Here is a 21,663-nt window from a genome sequence, read left to right as displayed (position 1 = left end):
CTGTGCATGAATAAGATGTGTAATAGAAGATAAAATAGATAAAAACATTTTCTGGAAAGCAATTTGACACATGCATACATTCATAAGCATATGTCTGCATATGTATGCATATGTGCACGCAAGTGTATATGTGTATGAAGTCTTGAAAATGTTTGGATCCAACATTTTCATCTCTAGAAATTTATCAGAAAGAAATAATCAGAAAAAGACATAAAACTTATGTATAGATTTGTACACTGCTATTGTTTATTACAAGGAACTAGAGAGGAAAAAGAACTCGAAGGTTGATCATATAGGAATGTTTAGATAACTTGTAAAGTAAATATCATGACACATTAGGTAGCTTGTCAAAGAGTAATTCTAGGCTAGTCACCATGCATGCAAAATAATTCAAAGTGTTAAAAAGGGCAACTTAATCGGAAATTTTGCATACAAAGTTACCTCCATTTTTAGGCACCCATGTACCTGTGACCTATGTATGCTTGTGTTCATGTGATTTTGCATTCCAGTTTTTTTTACATTCAGGTATGCATCAAGAGTACATTAGGAAAGAACATGCCAAACACAAATACTGCTTGTTTCTTGGTTCAACATACTATGTGTACTTTAATAATACACTTTTTAAAGTATTTTTAAAATTTTCTACATTGAAAATCTGAGTTCATAAAATATATTTGAATAGGACCTGCTGTCAGATTAGTATTGTGATTTGATGTGACAAAAACTGATTCTTACCTGCTAAATTAAGATTAAATTGAGTATTTATAAATGATAAATTGCTGAAGAAATGGAAAATTATTATCTTTCACTTATCTTTTCCTATTACAAAAAGAGAAGTGAATAATTTGTATTTTTCTCATTATTTTATAAGGATTGTTGTTTTATATTAGTGTTCTTAATTTAAAATGATACAATTGTCTACATAAAAGGTATACAACTAAGCTGCTAAATACTCATTCTTAGAAGCACACCTTTGGGAAGTTAAGGGTCAAATCATGTACTTTGTAAAATTTGGGTGATAGAATTTGTAACATGACTCAAACACTGAAAAAAATGAATGATATAAGCCTTTTTATAATTTACACAGACTCCAAAACAGGCAGCTAAAAACTGTGATAACACAGTTGTACTGTGTTAAAAACAGTATAATGATTCTTTACTTTTGTCTTGAAATCATTATATTTTAAGAATAATAAACTGAAATCAAACTTCTGTACTGTGTTTGAGCTTCATTTACCAAATAGCTAGATGATTGTATCCAAACAGAAATGAGGGCAAAAAAAAATAAATAATATTTGTTTTAATTGGTGCTTTCTTAAACCAACTAATGTAGAGGGACAAATCTTTTCTCTAAACATTAAGAACTTGAGTTTTTAATTTGGGTGTTTTTTTGCATGTTTTGTTTTGTAAGTAATTTGGTTCCTATTGGCAGGCAAACAATTCCTGAGTCATATTTAACTTTAGCTTGATGCTATCAAGAGTTTCAAAATAATGCATTTCATATGAATCGAGTAACGTCTGTGATTTCACCATAAGTACATATAAAAATGCTTAAACTGTCCAACTAGGCTTTGAGTGTTATGAATTTGAAATTTTCCCTTAAAAATGATATAAACTTTCACAAGTTTTTTAGCCTACTAAAATTCCATATTCTTGTCTACAAAATAAGACCATAAACATACCATCCCTGGGTTGTTGAAAGATATAATGAAGTGAGACAGATAGGCTAGCTGGATAGATGATTAGCGATGAATGGATAGGTAGCTAGATAGAGGTATGATACAGACATTCCTGTTTTTCAAAATTCCTTAAGCACTCAATTAATTATACTCCTTACTATACACTTAATAATAAAACATATCAATCTCTAGAGTCACTGGCACATAAATTCCAGGCCTTGCACTCACAAGTTTAAAAATTGTTCCACTTTGGCACATGGATCATGGGTCCTACTTCATCAGTCCTGAATCACATGGATTTGAGCAATCCAGAGATAAGTGTGTAAAACATTTCAGTACCTTCTCATGTATCTCTCTTTATCCTGATCTTTTAAATCTTCTCTTTGAGACAGAAAGCAAAATGAACAACAAAATGAGGAAAACAGGGTGTTGTTAGGAAAAAAAAAAAAAGGAAAAAAGGGTAACTGAATATTTTAACCTGCACAGTAACATACTCCAATTTAATTTTTCATAAATGCTGCCATCTAGTGTTCAGTAATCTAACTTTGATTACTCACTTTCCAACCGCAACACTTGTGGAAGTAATGTTCCCAGTTCCACAGAAAACATCAAGACAATTTTTTCTTTAGGATTGTCTTTAAAAAAGGATTTTTTAAGTATGAATATTCATCTACTGTGACAACTGTGCCACACTGAGGAGAGATGTTCATAATAGCAGAATTTGTAAGCATAAAAACTCCACCTTCTTTATAAAAACTCTACCTTCTGCTTAGTATTTCTGTAAACCAAAAACTTGCCTACAAAAGTCAACTTGATTAATCAGATCACAGTAAAATATATGTATGGGTAAAATACAACAGTAAATTCCTTCGTACAATTAATGAGCACTAATAAATGTAAAATACCTTTTCAAAAATCTGTAAGGAAAGAATATAGATTTCTGCAGGTATGGAGAGTCAAAACTGTAATCTTTTCTTTTGAGGGAAGAGATAGCAGATATGATTCAAGGTGATCTAAGGTGACCCCAGGCAAAAATGGAAGAGTAACTCAAAAATAAACTAAAAGAAAACATACACTCTTGAACATAGTTATTACTCAGTGAACTGAGCAATGTTTAATAAAATACTCGTCTTTCCATGACCGATGAGTTCTAGTCAGGTCTAATATATTATCTTATATAATTCCAGCAATGTCTTTTGTTTTCATTGTCATTGACAGATGAAAACAGTGAAAGTTTATTCATCCAACCTCCCGTGAACCTGGCCAAGGCTTTGAAATCACTAATCTTAGTATCCACATTCAACTATCAAAATTTCAAAATAAATTAGCAAACTTGTAAAACAAGTTAGGGCTCTGAGTACCTGTAACTGCTCACAGGGAGATCTTATTTTATAGTTTTACCAAACAATATTATAAATAAAATGAAAACTGGAATAAAATATTGTCTCCAACATAAATTCCAGGACCAAAGCAAAGACTATGTACTGTATGGTTCTCAGGCAATTTCCTAACTAAAACCTGTGATATAAACCTTTTTTTCCTACATCTGTCGTTCTGATTTTTATTTTGTAATCTTAAGGGAGCTATCCTAATAATGATTAATGAGCCAATTTTAATAATTTCCTTAGGCTTAAAGAGATGAGAAGGTAATAGCATTAATAACTTATGTTTCCCCAAACACCATCAGATATCTAGACAATTTCAAATACTAAGTTGGATTTAAAATGTGGGTGTGATGTAAAGCTATATAAAATATTGAATTACAAATGCATAACTGGGCCAAAACAATGCAATTGGAGAGAAAGAATCAAGAGTAATGCTGATAGGAAATGCGATGGAATTTCAGATATGGCATTGTTTGGGCGGGGTGCCTACTAGCCAAAGGATATCAAAGATTACAGTATTAAAAAAATAGACCCACACCTGTTAGAAAATGGCTCAAGTGACTTTTCAAAACTGTAATATATTGTTTTCTTTAAATTATTATATGCATGCTTGTACATACTTGCAGCACTTTATGATCCTATTTTGTTTTATTGTGTACATAGGTATGATATCCTGTTATATTTCTTAGAGTGACACTTGGATCTTGGTAACATTTCAATAATGGTGAATGGCAATAATCAAACCCAATAGGAAGCGAGTGTGCAGGCAGTTTTCTCCAGAGCTAGAGTCCAGGGGGAATTGAGAGGTGATTTATCCCCATTGTCACCAACCAGGCTACATCCACAATAGACTGGTACATTCAACAAATAGATTGGAAGTAAGTACTCTACACGACAAGTTGTAGATGATGAAGATCCAGTAAGAATTTTCTTCTTTTGTTTGTTTGTTTGGGGGGGAGGTTGCCTCTTAGTCTGAGTGAGACGATGTTTGACAGGATTTGATTTCTGTTCTAAAATGTTACTGGTTGCTGGAAGACACAAGGGCATTCATAGGAGGGTTCGGGGATGGGATGCTTGCAATTACAGCTGGTTGTTTTGTTTCATAAGAGAAGTACTCAAGTAGCAACAAAACATCCATTAGTAAAGGAGGAAAAAAGGCACAATTCTAAATCATGATTATTTGATCAATCAACCCTGTAATCCAAACACGACAATAGAAGAAACCCAGTGAGACACTTCATTTATTGCTTTGGTTGTAAATAGTAGTCAGTTGAGAATCCACTTTATTCGGACATGCAACATAGTTCAATGATAGAGACTCTATTCATATAATGTAAACTTCAACTGAGAGAAAAAAAAGACAAAGCTGAAAGCATAAACTAATACAATATATAGCTTGTATTAAATTAATATAAAATTTAGTAAAATAAGAGAAACAAGAATTTCCTCATTTCAAAAAAAGGATAATCTATCTCAAATCTTAAAAACTAATGCAACGAAGAAATTAACATGAATGTCAAACTCAAAGAAAAACTGAAAGATACTCTTGTCATTCCTAATGTTTGGCTCTTTTGTGACTCATAGCGGGTATTTATTTTGTTAAACTGTCTGTTAATCGGTCAGAGTTTATGCCATGGAATTTCACTCATATGTGTGTGTGTGTGTGTGTGTGTGTGTGTGTGTGTATACTCTAGTCTGCTCTACTTAGTCAGATTATGTGTGTGTGTACACACATACATACATACATTTTATATATATATATATATATATATATATAAACACATACTTACATATGATCCTATGTTTGGTGACATAAAATGTTATGCTCTGGAACTGAGATTCACAGATAAGAGAAAAGAATGTGTCTTTAATCTCCCTTGACTTGACTTCTTCACTGAGTAAGATTTATTTAACAGATTCATCTATTTCCTGAGAATGACATCATTTCATTCTTCCTGATAGATGAATAAAATTTCATTTATAATTGAAATTTTTAAATTCTACTTACAATTCACATTACACATGTGAATAAAATTCACATTTGCTTGGTCTATTGGTTGGTCGTAGGGTATGTGGGCTGTTTTATGTCTTGGCTAATGTCTACAATGCTGAAATCAACATGGGAGTGAGTCTTGTTGATGACGATGGCGATTCTTACTGGGATGAGAGGATTTTAAACATTTCCTCATGTATTTATTGGCCATTTCTACTTGTGAAAAGTGTCTATTTATCTCTGTTTTGGAAAGCTTATACCTCATTCATCCATTCAGTAAGCATTTATTGATGCTCTGTTCCATTTTATTCCATATGCTAGACACAAGACATTCTAAGATGAGTTAGTCACAACCACTTTCATATAAATCTTGAGAACCTGACAGGTGCAATGTCAGTGTAATTGCAATGAATTGGATCTTAATGTGATATTGAAGGGCACAAAGACAGCAAGAAGAGGCTGCTAAGGAGAATAGAGGTGAGGAGAGGCTTCTTAAAACAGTGATCTTAAATTGGCTTACAACTTAGGGAAAACTTTTCCACATAGAAAAGTTTCTGAGAATGGAAACTCGGCAATGAGAGAATTTTCAGAAACATGTTTTGAATTGTACTATTGTATTCACCACTGCATTAACATATTTTTAACATGTTTTTATGAACATCAACCAAATTTTTGAATATAAAACTACGTGAAATACGACATTCACAATTTCTACAATAGCCTTACAACATGGTATGCATCCAAGACCTTTAGTGATTGGATACTCCCTAACACTGTCATTTTTCATGCCTCCATTTTACCTAGTCTGGCAACCAGACTAATAATACTATTTCTTCCATAATACTATTTCTTCCATATATGCCATGTTAGTTCAAGATACCTCCTATCTCTTGCTATCTCAACAAAACAAACTAAGCAACAAAAAAGGAAACACCACCACAATCCCGAGCCCTAAACCACCCTAGTCTACATAAATACCAAAGATTTTTACTATTATAGAATCATAGCTATATCTCTCAGCATCTTTGTGTCATCTTTAAGTAATTACACCTTATTCAGTTAGTTTGCTATTCAAAATTTGGTACAGACTCTGATATTGAATAGATATACACCAGTTATTTGTTGGTTAAATGAATGGTAAATTTCACCCAAAGAGGTTCAGATTTCAAGCTCCAGTTCTGGAGCTTGATTGAACTCAGGGCCTCTTGAGAGCATTGTGGCTGAGCTGCTTTGCTCAAGGCTATTATTCTGCCACTTGAACCCTAGTTTCATTCCCAGGTGTTTTTTTTTTTTTTTTTTTTGGTGGTTAATTGGAGAGAAGTGTCTCATGGTATTTCCTACCTGGGTTAGCTTTGAATCTCAATCCACGGCTTTCAGCTTCCTAAATAGCTAGGATTACAAGCATGAGCCACCAGTGCCCGGCTCAAGAGGAAATTTGTTAGTCTTTGTTATGAGTTTATTTCTAAATACCAATCAGGGTAAAATGATCACTAGGTTATGTCGATTTAAGAAATAGAGAATCATGGGCTGGGAAGGTGGCTCAGTGGTGGAGCACTTGCCTTGCATGCCTGAGGCCCTGAGTTCAATTCCTCAGTACCACATAAGCAAAAAGAAAAAAGCCAGAAGTGGCGCTGTGGCTCAAGTGGTAGAGCGCTAGCCTTGAGCTGAAAAGCTGAGGGACAGTGCCCAGGCCCAGCGTTCAGGCCCCACGATCGGACCCCCCCCCCCCCAAAGAAAGAAAGAAAGAAAGAATCATAAATTAGATTGAAATCAAATAATTTGCTTTTATAAGCCAAAAATCCAAATTATACAAGTAAACAACATTACCCAAGATAAACCAAGTTTCCTAAACCAAAAATAAAATCTAAAGTTCAGATTTAAAACTGCTATATTTATTTTACTGAGAAGATATAACATAACCTATTAGCCTCAAAAATAGTTTATTTCAGCTAGTAAAAAGAAAAAAATCATGAGAGCATTATTTGATTAGTTCAAAAGTCAGAATCTTGTTTGGTACTCTTTCTGGCCTTAAAAATAAAATTAGAACGTGTAGCTATTTTATTCACAGGCCACATGAGTAATGACCAGAGAAGGCGATTTCCCATCTTCTAAAGTATATCTTCTGCTGGGTGGCCTCTGAATCCCTCCAGCTCTCGAATTGCTCTCTATGTACACAGCCATCATGGAATTTCAGTCTTGGCATCAAAGCATAGTACAAGAAGAATATACAATGGCGGTATTCCTTATTTGCCTGGTTGTGAAAACTTCTGTAAAAGAGGATGTGTGGCCTATGGGCCACACAGGAGAAGATGAAGACTCTTGTTATATATTTTCATTGCAGAGAAAACTCCTGTTCTATTCTGGTGGGTCACAAGGCTGTGAGCAAGTGACCTACAGAGAAATACAGACACTACTGGGAGGCTTTGAGCAAAAGACAGGGCAGGTTTTCTTATTAGTCTAGAAACAGCTCTATTTGAGGCTTGAGAATCTGTATGCACTTTGCAAATGTACACTTTCAATAGGACAGATCACAGGACTTTAGAGTGAGCAGTGAGTCAGAGAATGCTGAATGAACAAATGCATGTATGAGTAAATTATATTTAGTGAGAAATTACTTTAAAATGTCAGTGAGTTATCTTCAGTCAGCGTAAAGATCCATTGCCTAAAGCTCATTGTATTGGATAAAAAGCTATCTATATGGAGAAAGCTGATACCATAATCTATATATGTACATATATATGCATATGTATGTATATTTGGTTTTGTGGGCACATTTTAATCACATTTGTGAAAATGTGGATCCTATTTAAGAAATGGACCTAAAGATACACACATAAATTATCTTAAAGAGATTAAATAAGTTAAAGCTATTTTATTTAAGAAGCTAATTTCCTTCTAGTGAAAATACGAAGGCTTTTAGCTTCTTGGCATTGCTAGTCTTTACTTCCTGTCATAGAATATATATGTATTATTTCTATAATCAGAAGAGCATTTTAACAGAAGACAGTCAGGGAGTAATAAAGAGACCAAAGATTTTTCATTCTATTGTTAGATTAAACATTAGTCAGTTGTTGAACATAGAAAGCAGTCTAGCTAAATAATTGTTTATTATTGTATTGCATTCTAAGTATCCCCTCAATGAAATGATCTAGAGGTTGTAATTGAGTGAAGAGTTATAGATATGAAAGTAAATTAGCCTTTGTGCTGTGCTTTTTAAACTAACATTGAGCAAAAGGGACTATGGAATTAGCATTGTATTAATGAGGAAAACCTAATTCACAGGAAACTCTGGTCATGACAATATTCCTGTTAAGTGAAAGTCCATTGCAGTTGTAGCAATTTTACCAGGTATGTTTCTGGACTGGTCCCTTCCCTTTCTCCCATAATTGCTATGGGAAACAAGGAAGACAACAAGAAAGAAGGCCATGTGTTCTGGAGGAGAAAGGATTTGTGATGGTCTTAGTGAAACCTTTGGCAGGAACATTAAGAAAGACCCTGGATTCTCTGACTGCCAGATTAAACAAAGTAAAGGATGTCGTTTATTTTATTTAAGTCAGCTCAGTTGATTCATAATACTAGTGGTAAAAGCATGTTAGAGAAATAGGTCAGGGATCACTAATCCTTTCTTAGTGGCTTTCTTATCTTATTAGATTGAAGCTAAAGGAAAAACAATCTGAAAAGCACCCAAGATGCTTACAGAGAATTAAAATGCCTTATTTGAGACTGAACAGAGTTTCAATCTTAGCTTAAAATAACAGACAAGTTTCCATCCATTAGGAAGAATAAAATGAGACTCAATAATATTAAAATAAAAAAATATTTTGGATTGCTGATCATATTTACATGAACCAAGATCATCTCCTAATTCATGCTTAGCCTTCCTGTTCTCCTGGCTACATTTCATCTTTAGTTCAGCCAGGACTTCCAGTTTTTCCAGGCATTTACAGACATAGAGCTCAGGTAGGGAATGATAGAAGGACAGCCTCAGAATTTCCTTGGGTCCAAGATAGATAGTTCCATGGACCACACTTTTCCAGTGTTTCATTGCTGCAATAAACGTTTAGAGTCACTGACCTGGAAGCGAACATATAAAACTCTTAATGAAGAGTTCAATGTCCTGTGAAATCTGGTCCTGAGTCAGTTGGGGGCATTTCTCACCATCTCTTTACATCCATATGAATGAGCCAGATTGTTTCCTGTCTTGATTTCATCATGGCTGCTTACACCTATATAACGTTTGCCAGTACTTGCGCTTAAACTCAGGGACTCTGCTCGACCACTGGAGACATACCACCAGTCTAGCCTGTTTGGGTTGTTATTGTTGCTTGCTTGTTTGTTTTCTGTTTAAATGGATATAGAGTCTCATGGAGTTTCTGCTTAGACTGTCCTCAAACCCTGCTTCTCAGATCTTAGCCTCCTTCATCACTAGGATTACAGGCATGAGCCAGAAGTTGCTGACTCTAAAATAATAGTAATAAATTACTCTATATTAATTGTACAAAATCCTGGGTTTCATTATCTTTTCCTAAGTTCATTGAGCACCCCTTGATCCTACTCATGGAACACATTGGTTCCTCACTTCCCTCCCCCCTCCCTCTCCCTCTCTTGCAGTTTCCCTTTGTCTTCTCTAGGAGTGCCCTTCTACATCCATGCCCTTGAAAAGATGTGAAACATTTGTTTGAGGGGCTGTCTTGTTTCACTTAACATGATGCTCTCCAGTCCCATCCATTTTTTTCCCACAATGGTGTAAGTTTTTCCTTCTTTATGGCTCAAACAAATCTTCATTGACTTATGTTCACATTCTCATTATCAATTCATCTATAGTTAGACTCCTAGGTGGAATCATTGTCTTGACTACTGTGAATAGTACTGTGATTAGGATCAGTATACAGGTCTCTACTGGGTTCCTTTGGGCATATACCCCAAAGAGTTGGGCGAGATCATGTATTAGTTTATTGTTAATATGGTGAAGGGGTCTCCATAGTGGTTGCACCAATTTACAGTCCCATCAGTGGGGTGCAAAAGTTGCTTTTGTTTTCCAGAAGACAGGTATTGTCACTGTGTTGACAATACCTGTGTTGTGTGTGTGTGTGTGTATGTGTGTGTGTGTGTGTGTGTGTGTGTGTATAGTATTGAGTTTTACACTTGAGGGCTGAATCTTGCTAGGGAATTATTCTACTACATGAGCCATTCCCATAGTGCTTAAGCTATTTATCAGATGGGTTCTGGCATTTTTGCCTAAAACTAGGCTTAGACTATAGTGCACTTACCTATGCCTCACACATTGCTGGGATTATAGGCAAGAGAGGCTACTAGCATCGTGCTTGTTGAGATAAGATCTGGCTGACAGAATGGCCTTGAACTTCTATCCTTCTTATCTCTGCCTCCTGAACGGCTCTGATTATCAGTACATATCAGAGCATTTGCCCTATCAAAATTTTTTGATTGATATTTCACTAATAGCTAAAAATATTCAATATGCTTTTCATGTGTTTACTAGGCATTTGTACTTCTTTCAAGAAATGTTCAATTCACTTGCCCATTCATTGATTGGGTTATTATTTATTCAGAATTTATTTTGTGTTCTTTTATAGTTTGGATATTAATCTTTTGTCAGATGAATAACTGAAAGTGGTTTTCTCCCATTCCTTACATTTTCTTTGATTCGGGTCATAGTTTTCTTTGTTTACAGAGCTTGTTATCTTGTGCTCTCATTTGTCAGATCTTGAGCTAGTAGACTCCTAGTCAAAGTCATTGCCTATGCCTATATGTGGGTTATATATGCTGGGCTTAGGTACACACAGATTAGTGAGCATGAACATTAAGGTGAGACAATAAAATACATGATCAATTCCTGAAACAATTATTTTGTAAATATCATTATTTGAGTACCCCAACAATTGGTATTTATTTCAACCTTATTCAGGTCTATAGGGTTAGAATAAGATAGTAAAAATAAAAATGAAAGAATTATGGGTTTGGGCATTCAATAATTCTATACTTCATTAGCAGGGTTACTATCTAGGAGCTATATGACTGTCAACAGGAGCTTTAATCTATTTGACCTAAGTCCTTTGCTTTTTCTAACAACAGCATATTTATTCACAATGGCTCATGGATTAATTTTTTTAAAAAGTATATGTTTTAGAATTTTATTTTTTATCTACATTTTATAATAATTTTACGCAGGCTAATGTCCTGACTTAAGCTGATATATAGTAAGTGCCTATCAAACTTGTGTTAAATAAATAAATAGGTATGATATTCAAAACAGTGCACCAAGTCCCCTTAGAATAGTTGCTTTGTGGTCACGTGAGTAAATGCCTGCATCTGAACCATGTTTTCCCAAGAGTCATATGTTAATGTGCTAATCCTAAACACCACGGAATGTGTCCTTGTATAAACTTAAAGATGTTTAAGGCAGAAATTAAGTTAAAATAAAAACACGAAATAGGACTTAATCTAAAATATCAATGAAAGCATATATTGAGGACACAAACACATCCAGTGGAAACCATCTGAAAACATACAATTTATTTATCTACAAACTAGAAGCTTTAGAAGACACTGACCCTCCCAAAACCTTGATATAACATGTACAGGCTCCAGGAATAAGAGCAAATAATTTCTCCTCTTTAACAAAATCCTACTACTGAGTTTGTGGAACTTTGTTAGGGTATCCTTAGGAGAGAGGTCTTCAGTTTTTAAAAATCAGCACCCTTGAAATAAGGAATATTTAATTTGTGCTTATGGCCTTTGTTTATGTATCTGTTCTAAAAGTAAAAGAGCATGACTAAATTGAGGTTTTCACATGGAAATAGGATAACAACAAAAATTTGTTGCTAAAATACGATCTGTTGATCTGCTTGTAATTCCAGAATTTGGGAGGATGAGTTAGGGTAGCATGAGCGCAAAGTCAATCTGAGCTACACTGCAGTGAAACCCTGTATTAACAACAAATTTTTCTTTTAAATCAGTGTGCTGTTTTAATGGAGAACTGCATGTCATAGCACGGATATGCAATGCATTCGTTAAACAAACTGTACTCGGTAGGTTGGACTGTTGTTTTAGTGGATTTATTAGCAATTATAGTTAAGGAGCATGAGTGGTGGATGAACTGCAGAAATGTTGGAGACAGATTAATAGTTCCTGATTCACTTTGAAGATGCTGAATGCTCAGTCATAATTCCTAGTGGTGTTTGCCGCATTTCAAATGAATGGAAAATGCCTTCTAAGTTTCCAGAAGAAAAATAATCCATCTATTATATTTGCATAGCAAATAGAAGATTTGAATATATTTTTCCCTACGTTTTTGCACCTGATCATTACTGTTATAAAGTGTAATAATTATTATAAGCTTAGTTGGCCGTATGACATTCTAGAAACACAGACATTTTTTTCCCTCTAATCCAAACCTATGCGAATAGTGAGGAGCTATAGTTGTGAGTCAAAATCTGAAGGTTTCCTTCAAATCTGAGGGTACTGGATCACACAGTGAGTTAGTACTTACCAACCTCCATTCCCCCAGGAAGGGAGCAAATTCACAATGAGACCACGAGAGGAATACTTTGTGAGTGAAAGTATTTGAATCGAAGGAGATATATCAAATTATCTGTTAGAAGTGATCCTTTTAAGATTCTCCATTTCATCACTTAACGAACCACCGAACCCAAATCCCACTTTGCAGAGGAAAAAAGAAAAGCCACAATGCTATTTCTAAATATTACCATGGAACTGGAATTCATCACCAATTCTACCTGACTGCAACAATTCTTCTTTTTCAACTGTAATCTGAATCTGCTCAGTTTTAAAAGGCAATTACTCTGAAGGAAAATAAACTACCATCATGGAAATATCTCTGAATCAGAAATGCCCCACAAAAGAAGCAAGGTCTAGCCTTCTCTATAAACAGCGCTTCATCCGCCACATCCCCTCGCTTTTGTTAAGTTTATAGAGAGGAGCAAGTTTCTGCTGATAAATAAAATATTAAACAAACAAATAAAGTACAACATTTATGCAGTGCTCTATTTCATAAGAATTCATGAAATGCCTATTAAAATGCTATAATGTATATATTACTGAATTAAGATGCAGAAACTAAGCAGTGAGAGAATAAATAACCTGCCTGCAACGATATAACTCATACATGGAAAATCTAGGATTGGACTGAGTTTGACACTGTTTTATATTTCAACTTCAAATAGTATAAGTTATTAGGCCAGTTGTACAACAAAACTTATTCATTCACTGGTTTTTTGCACAATCATGCTTGCTGACTACCTTCTATGTGCTTGTCATAAAGAATGTGTTATTCTAGAAACATGATATATTGATGGAAAAGTAAGCTTTAAGTAAATAAGTAGGCATTGTGGAAATATAATGCATGCTACATTAAAAATATGCAGGATGTGGGAGGAAGGGATGGTAGGGGGAAAACAAAGGAGGAGGTAACAATGATCAATAGGAAATGTACTCATTACCTTGCTCGTGTAACTGGAAAATGGAAACTAAACATTTATTTTATAAGTGAAACTTCCCTTTTGGTAAGTTAATGTACTTAGTATGATTTCAGAATTAATATTCAGTATTCTATCCAATAAATAATTTCTCTTTTTTCTCATCTTGTACACAGTATATACTTAAGTAACATCTAATTGAATCTGATATATTAAGAATCTATATTTTATTAATTTGGTAATAATGTCTTATTTATAACACTATTTTGGGGAAGAACTTTGTTAAGACTCATAAATTACCTCAAAACTGTTTAATGTAGCTTGCTTGGTTATTCAATTGTTATTAAGAGGAAGATAAAAATATTTTTTGCCTTCCTAACTCATTTACATCAAACGAACATCAGGGGAAAGTTATCCTTTATTTCCTATGCTATGTCTAGTATATAATAATTACATATCAAGACTTTGTCTAGTTTAGAGAATGGGGACCAGAGATAATCCTTGTCTGTGTGGTTATAAGTCTGTGTGTATGGATAAAAGTTTCTTCTCTATAAAATACCTTATTAAATAATCTAAGTAAGTAAATAAATCTAACTTTGTAAATTCTACTTTGTATGTAGCACAAACAGACACGTAGCATCACTGACAGATTAAAGGATTTAAAATTTCAGAAATTAATTCAAAGCCAAGGTTTGACTCTCACTGAATGCAAATACAGTAAAAGAAAGAAAGTTAACTTATTCAAGGCTCCATATCTTTCAATCAATATCTTCATGTTCATCATCTATCAATCTATTTATCCATCCATCTATCCATTCATCCGTCTACAAAAGATGAATATAACCTTTGGAAACCTAGAATTCAATGAATAATTTTGCTGAAATATGAAAAATATTCTGTCTGACAAGATTATTATTATGACTAATCACTTCATAAAAATTTAAATTATAGACATCAGCAAAATCAAAGACGATATGTAGAGGCATTTAATGTAGTGTTTCCTGATTCTCTTCTGGAATTGAATTTCTTATGCAGTGAATATAGAAAGAATAGCAGATGTTCATTTCTCAATTTTATAAGCTTTAACCATTGACAAAAATTGCCTCATTGAGCAGTAAAAATGCTGGAGCTAGTCTATCACAGTTAAATTAGTTTCAAAATTATTCAAGACTTTGTAAAGACATCCAACAGAGAATATTCAATTTAGAGACTATAGCAAGAACAGAAAAATATTGAAACTCTCAATATTCTTAACAATTTTCTTAAACACCAAATATGACATAATGGCAGAGCACTTTTGAATAAAATGAAGAGATCTAACATGTTGAAATTCAGTAACTATATATAACTGTTGAACTCAATTTCAATTCAACACATTATAACATTTCAAAAAGGTCTGCATTGCATACACAAATCGCTTCATGTGTTGATTCATAGAAGTTTGTAAATTTTTGAAATTTTAGAAGCAAATACAAATGTATTTATAAAGTTCTGTCATACTGGGAAATAGTTGTTTCTCCTAAAGTGAAAAACCATTCTCAATCATTCGCTCACTCACCACTTAGTATCTTCATAACTTAGCATTATGGAGATAGATGATAAAATTTTAAATTCTTGGTTTGTCACATACAGAGCAATCATAGAATTTCCAGAAATGAGATGATATGTCAGTTGAGGAAGAGAAGTATATCTGATAGAGAAGAGAAAACTCAAATATTATCAGTGGAAGGGGGTTTTGAAAGCAGACCTTAGGAGGAAAGAATGAGTGCTATGTATGACACTTAGTACACAAGATTGGCTCACTGTGTCTTAAGTATAGATTTCTCAAGGCAGGTTAGGGCTTATCGTGATGCTGTTTATATGCCACAATGAATTGGTGCCATGCACTCTCCCCACATTGCTTACTGCAGACTTACTCTGAGTCAGCCACAGAATTAAGAAATACATTGATTTATAACATGGGAATCAGCTAGCAAGAAGTAGTGAGATAAAGGCAAAAACTAATATTAATACATGCAAGAGAAAAAGTTGAGCCTCTTCAACAACATTAATGACAGAGCCAAATTCAAACACTCATAACCTACATGTGTTTCAGTTATGATTATTGGAATATATATTTATATATGTATATGTTTATATGTAGTTGTTTATTTATACATTTATATATACATATATATTTCATATAAATATATATATATATATGGAATATGTATATATTCACTATGTTCCATATATGTGTGTGTATAGCATACATACATATACAGGTAAACATACACATATATGGAATATATGTATACATCTATAATGCACTAAATGAATTGTATTTGATAAACAGAGATAGAATTTAAATATTGATGTGAATTATTTAACCTAGAGACTATAAGGGAAAATGATTGTGAATTTATCTTGTGGAGCTGACCAAAATCATAGGAATGAAATAAACAGCATTTCATGAGTATTATCTATTACATGTGTTTATTTAAAAAAAAAAACCTCTCCCAAGTTCTGAGATGATCTCTGGTAGAACGATAATAAAGGTTATGAACTGCATTCCCTGCTCTAACTTAAAAGTATGGAATTCCAATCTTCCCAAACTTGTTAAAGGATAATATTCTCAATAAGTAGCTGTTTTTTTCTTTTCTTGAAGTAGATTGAGTATATTTATATTTCTTAAAATATCTGCCACTTTTCTTGTCATTGGTAACTACTTAGTAGTTGTAACCACTTTGCAACGAACAAGTTCAAGTATTTCAGTTCTTCAGGTCAGCCACAGTCCTGATTTCTGGCTAAATAGTATTGGTTGTGGATTATGGATTAGATTTAAACCTGTCACATGTATTCCCTAATACATTTTTCATCATCAATTTTTCATTTCCTGTTTTTCCTTAGAAATATCATAGAATACCATAGGACCGTAAGGAGATAAGACAAATTATGTCCACATGTTGAAGCCCAAATTGTGTGTACTAACATTTCATAAGCAAAGAAAGTCAAATAATCATGGCAGACATCATGGCCTTTGGTAAAATACACTCCAGTCACAATGGGAATGTGCAAAGTTGCAAAGCATATGGATATAATAAATCTAATATAGCACCACTTAAAAAAATCAGCATGGTGAAGTTCTAAGGATTTCTGTTTTTTTTTTTGTTTTTGTTCTTGATTGAATTGTTTGGTGGATTTTGCTAAGCAAGCATTCTACCAATTGAGCCACACCACCAGTCTATACCACTTTAAGCTCCTTAAGGGAAATACACACAAAAAAATTACTTAATATTAAGAATTGTTATTCTTCTTAAGGTCTCAGCACTGAGTCAGCAAACTTTTTTAAAGTTTCTATGATATTATTTTACATAATTTCTTTTTATGATAAAGTACATTGAAAATACATTATTTAAAGTGAAATAGGCTCCAAGCTCATTTTAACTAAGGGTAATTTAACTATATTGTATCTTACTGTGCTAAAAGCAAATGAGAAAATGTATGCTCCCCGTTGTTACTTTCTGCTATCCTAAACTTAATGCTAAGACAAATTCATCAATGAGTACTTACAGACATTACAGATATCATCATGTTATACTTAATCACTTGAAAACATTTTGGCAACATTTCATAGAGCAATATCTAAAAGCCCAGGCTTTTTAGGCTAATTATTTAACACTTTTAAGTTGTATTTTCTTCCATAAAATGTGGAAAATGAAACCTGCCTCTGAGAATTTTTCCCTGGATCAAATGAATCATTTCTATAGCAGAAACCTCGCAGTGTTTAACTATTATAACATTTTGTATTTACTAATTAGTATGTTTCTGAACCTGTTTTGTGATCTGTATCATATATGCAGTACTGGCTATTTAGATATTTCAGAAGAACTGAGAGAGCAAAGACTAGTATACTATTTATATCAAGCAACCAAGCAGCTTTGATTTACTTAAACCAAAATTTTGCAGGAGAACTCAGCAGAATCTCATTGAAACATTAGAGAAGAAACAAGCAAACTCACAGGGTAAATGGAAAATAAAGTAATAAAATAAAATAAAACTTAGACCATCCAGCAGGAAATTATAGTCTGACAAGCTGGTAGCTGAAGGAAATGAGAACAAGTTTTGGAGTAGGTGATAAAATTAAGAAGTCACAATTTCATCAGAAAAGGAAGTTGAAAATGTACCTGTAGATGGAAATCAACTAAATTTCTACCAAAAAAAAGACTCATAGATATGTAGCTGTATTTCTTTAGTAGTTAGAGGAAAACAAAAAAAAATGATACATTTTGAAGAAAGCTATGAATATATTTCCAGTATTCCCACAGTCTACATCTTTCCTCATGAATTTATAGTTTTGGAAAACCTTTCTAATGTTATATTTGAAACTTACCTTGGACTCATTTAAAAATAATATATCAAATCAAATATAGTTTCTTACACAGATGAACCCTTTGAAATTGGACATTTAGCATGTAATGAACTTCCGGTATTGACCAGTGAATTGACTTTTTCAGGTCCAAAATATGGGCTTCCACTGTCAATTTTGGATGCTGGAAAAGCCCAGGTTCTATTTAGCAATAGCAAAACATGATTTCCTGGTATAAAAGAAAAAAATGTTTTATCTGTGTCTTTGTTTTTAAAATACAGAAAATATAGTATTGGGGGAATGTAAACCTCGTGAGGGTCATTTAATGAATAAATCAAAATAATACCAAAATAGTTTGCTTCAAAATGATATCAAAATGAAAAACGAGGAGGAAATATATAGCATGAGACCAAACTCAAATCTCTCAAAAATAATTCAGACCACAATTCTGAATTTACTGAAGTGTAGGTATAGACCAAACTCAAATCTCTCAAAAATAATTCAGACCACAATTCTGAATTTACTGAAGTGTAGGTATTAGTGTATAAATGTGAGAAACAGTAGTTTACATATTAGTAAAATCCTCTATGCTTTTCAAATATACCCAATCTTTCGTGTCCTTAGCATGTGTATATATGCCCAAATACTTTAAATACTTACAGATATCAACTAATAACTACAAAGGCATTTTGATTTATTATTAGAAATCATATAATTAAAAATCATCTTGAAAGATATTCTAAAACAAATCATGGAGCAAAGATTGTTTTTGATTTGACAAATTAGGTGGCCAAATTACTTTCTGTTAAGAGTTATCTTGAAAGATCTTGTAACCCATTCTTTGAGATATACATTTGGTAGCAAGTATTTTGGATCTGTTGTTCTCAACACACACTCTCTCTGCAGGGCAATACCAATATAACATGTGTCTGGATCCAAGAAATATAAGCAGGAGACCCATTTCCTGGTGAAAGATAGAACGTTCATCATGTTGTTTATGTGTGCTTTCCCCTTATCATGGCAATAATTAAAGCATGAGTTGAGATTGAACTAGGATTGGCAAAAACTCTGGGTCCATAATTACAGCAAACCTACACCAGATACCCACAATTAGAAAATGATATGTGGTCCTATTAAGTCACATAGATGTTTGAATACTTTTTGCATCTGTGTAGGCCATCCTACCTTGGCCAGCATAAGACCATCTCCTCTCATTAAGGTGATTCTTACCTTGGCAACAACTTTAATGAATGTGGCATACAGGTTAAGTACTCTGGTAAAAGCTCTTCAGAGCATTTTATCCAGTGAAATATCTGTTTCATCATTAAATTGCAAATATTTTCAGGATCTAGTTCCTCTATGTTCTTTTTGACATAACTTGGAATGAGCTAGAAACTAAACTGTCATTTTCAAATAAATGCCATTTTAAAAGTAGCAATGCAAAAATGTCTTACTTTGATTTAGTGGCAAACAAATGAATGTGTCATTCTATCAGAATGAGTGAACTGGGAAATAAAAGCATTTCTCTTTACCTTGATGTTTGAAGCCTAAAAATAAATCTCCCCTAATCCTGCATATTTATTTACTAGAATACCATTTTAGGCATTATATTGCCAAAATGTGGCCTGTTAAATATGTGGACTAGAAATTATAGAAACAGTTCTGCTAGCCATGAATCTTGCTTCTGTAGCTGAATAAAGATCAAGACTCTGTACATGAGTATATTTCACTCATAGAGAAAATAATACAGCCACTTTGTGTTTATGAAAAGCAACAAGTCATCAGACTTTGAGCCACTTAGTATAGAGAATCATATAAGGCATAGTTTCCTTTCCCATGAGTCAAGGTTTTCTCTCACATTTTAAAATAAGTATTTCCCACTCATTTTTAACCCAAACATCCTGTTTTCCCTCCCAATGAAAAATTCTACAAATTCCTGCAGTACTTCTCCAATGATTTCTCAGTTTCTATTTATACCACACTGGCAAGAATCCAGGAAAGACATTTGGGGCGGGGTGGGGGGGGAGAGGAGGAGAAAAGAATAAAGAATTTTTGGCACAATTTCATACAAGTGACTTGAAATTTTAGAAGACAATTATCTCTGTCTCTGTCTTTGCTTACCCTGCAATTACATACTGGGTCTTTTGAAGAAATAGAGCCGATTTTATAAATGCACAGTGGTCTTAATGGATTTAACTTCTACTACATTGGTTTCCTCTTATTTACACAATTGGCTACTCTTATATATCTCCACTTAGTTCTTTATCCAACATACTAAAAATAACAAAAATCCAACCACATTTTTATAGCACAAAAACAAAAATAATCAGGAATTACTATTTGAGGGTGATAGAGAAAAAGCCATAAGTTAAAAAAGATGAATTTTTTTTTACTTTCTCGCTTTAATTTATAAAAATATAGTAGCCTCAGGCTCTGTTTGTTTTCCTGATACTTTAAAATTTCAGCTATGAAGAGGGTGATCTAAGTAACAGTATTAAGAAGTGGTGCTTTAAACACTTTCTTTGTTATCAAGGATCATTTTTCTCAAGCTAGATAATAAGAGAAGGATATACAAGAAGGAGCTTGAGCGTCAATTCAGAGAAAAGAACATGGGGTTACAGTCAGATTGTGAGGCTACTCAGAATTTTCCACCATTAGCACTGAAAAGAAAAGAAAAAACAAGTGTAGGGAAGTGGTTATGGAATCCACAAAAAGTGTGCTATAAAGGCAGTTGACAGGATGGACTGGTCTAGGATACAAGGACCCGTCAACTCATGTGTCTTCCACAAGAAGAAAACCAGAGTCGTGAAGTCCCTGATTTCATGCTCCATCTTCTCCCGATGCTTCATGTTAAAGCTGAACAGTAAGGAGGCAACATCTGGATGAGGGACAGTCCTAAGTGAAAGAGCCTCTGGGATACACAATGGTTTCAATAGGCAAATAGAATATACTGAACACTTTCTGTTCCTTCCCTTCTGCAGATTAGCCGTGTGCAAGTGATAATGTTCTCACCTAATTAATCATACTGTCTACTTACAATATTAAAAAAACTATTCAAAAATTATAGCCTGGCTTATTTCTATTTCCTATTATTAGTTGTCAGGATTGCTGTTTGTTTTTAATTGAATATGTCCCCTATCTCTGTGATAGAAGATAACCCTCTAAGAAATATAGCTATCTGGGCTGAGAACTATTTTGAAGCAATAATATTTAGCAGAACATTCTCCCATTAGAAGGAGATTTCATCTTTCCTCTTTGTCTTGGTTACTTTGGGGAATCAATCACAACCTATGCCAGCCAGTGGGGCAGCATTGGAGCTGGATATACGTGTATTTGACTGCTTCTTTATCATCTTATTAGCTCTCTAAACTTCCAGCAGCTCTAAATTGTGATAGCACAGTTTTTCTGCTTGGAGTTTGCTCTAAAATACCACAATTTGCAGGGATAATTTATGCATACATACTACCAATGCAAAATAGATATTTTGCTCCAAAAGGAGGAAGAAATAGTTTATTACAAAGAAAACATAAGGGACCTAAGCCTTGGGACTAGGATCAGTTTACCAAGAGTAAAAGAGGTTTTAAGAACTTTTATGCTCACAGTCCAAAGTCCAAAGTCAGTACATTTTCCAAATATACTGACTATAAATGGGCCACAGAAAGTGGGAACTAAATCTCTTTTATACATATCAGATGTAATAATACTCTGAATTTCAGATTTGGTATAAGCTAGGGTCTGATGAGTTTAAAAATATTCAATTTTTTTATCAATTAGCCTTAAGCATGATTGGTAAGATACAATG

Source organism: Dipodomys spectabilis, unplaced genomic scaffold (assembly GCF_019054845.1).
Source record: "Dipodomys spectabilis isolate Male_0828 unplaced genomic scaffold, ASM1905484v1 ptg000021l, whole genome shotgun sequence".
NCBI classification, from domain to species: domain Eukaryota; kingdom Metazoa; phylum Chordata; class Mammalia; order Rodentia; family Heteromyidae; genus Dipodomys; species Dipodomys spectabilis.
Note: the sequence above shows the minus strand (reverse complement) of the source record.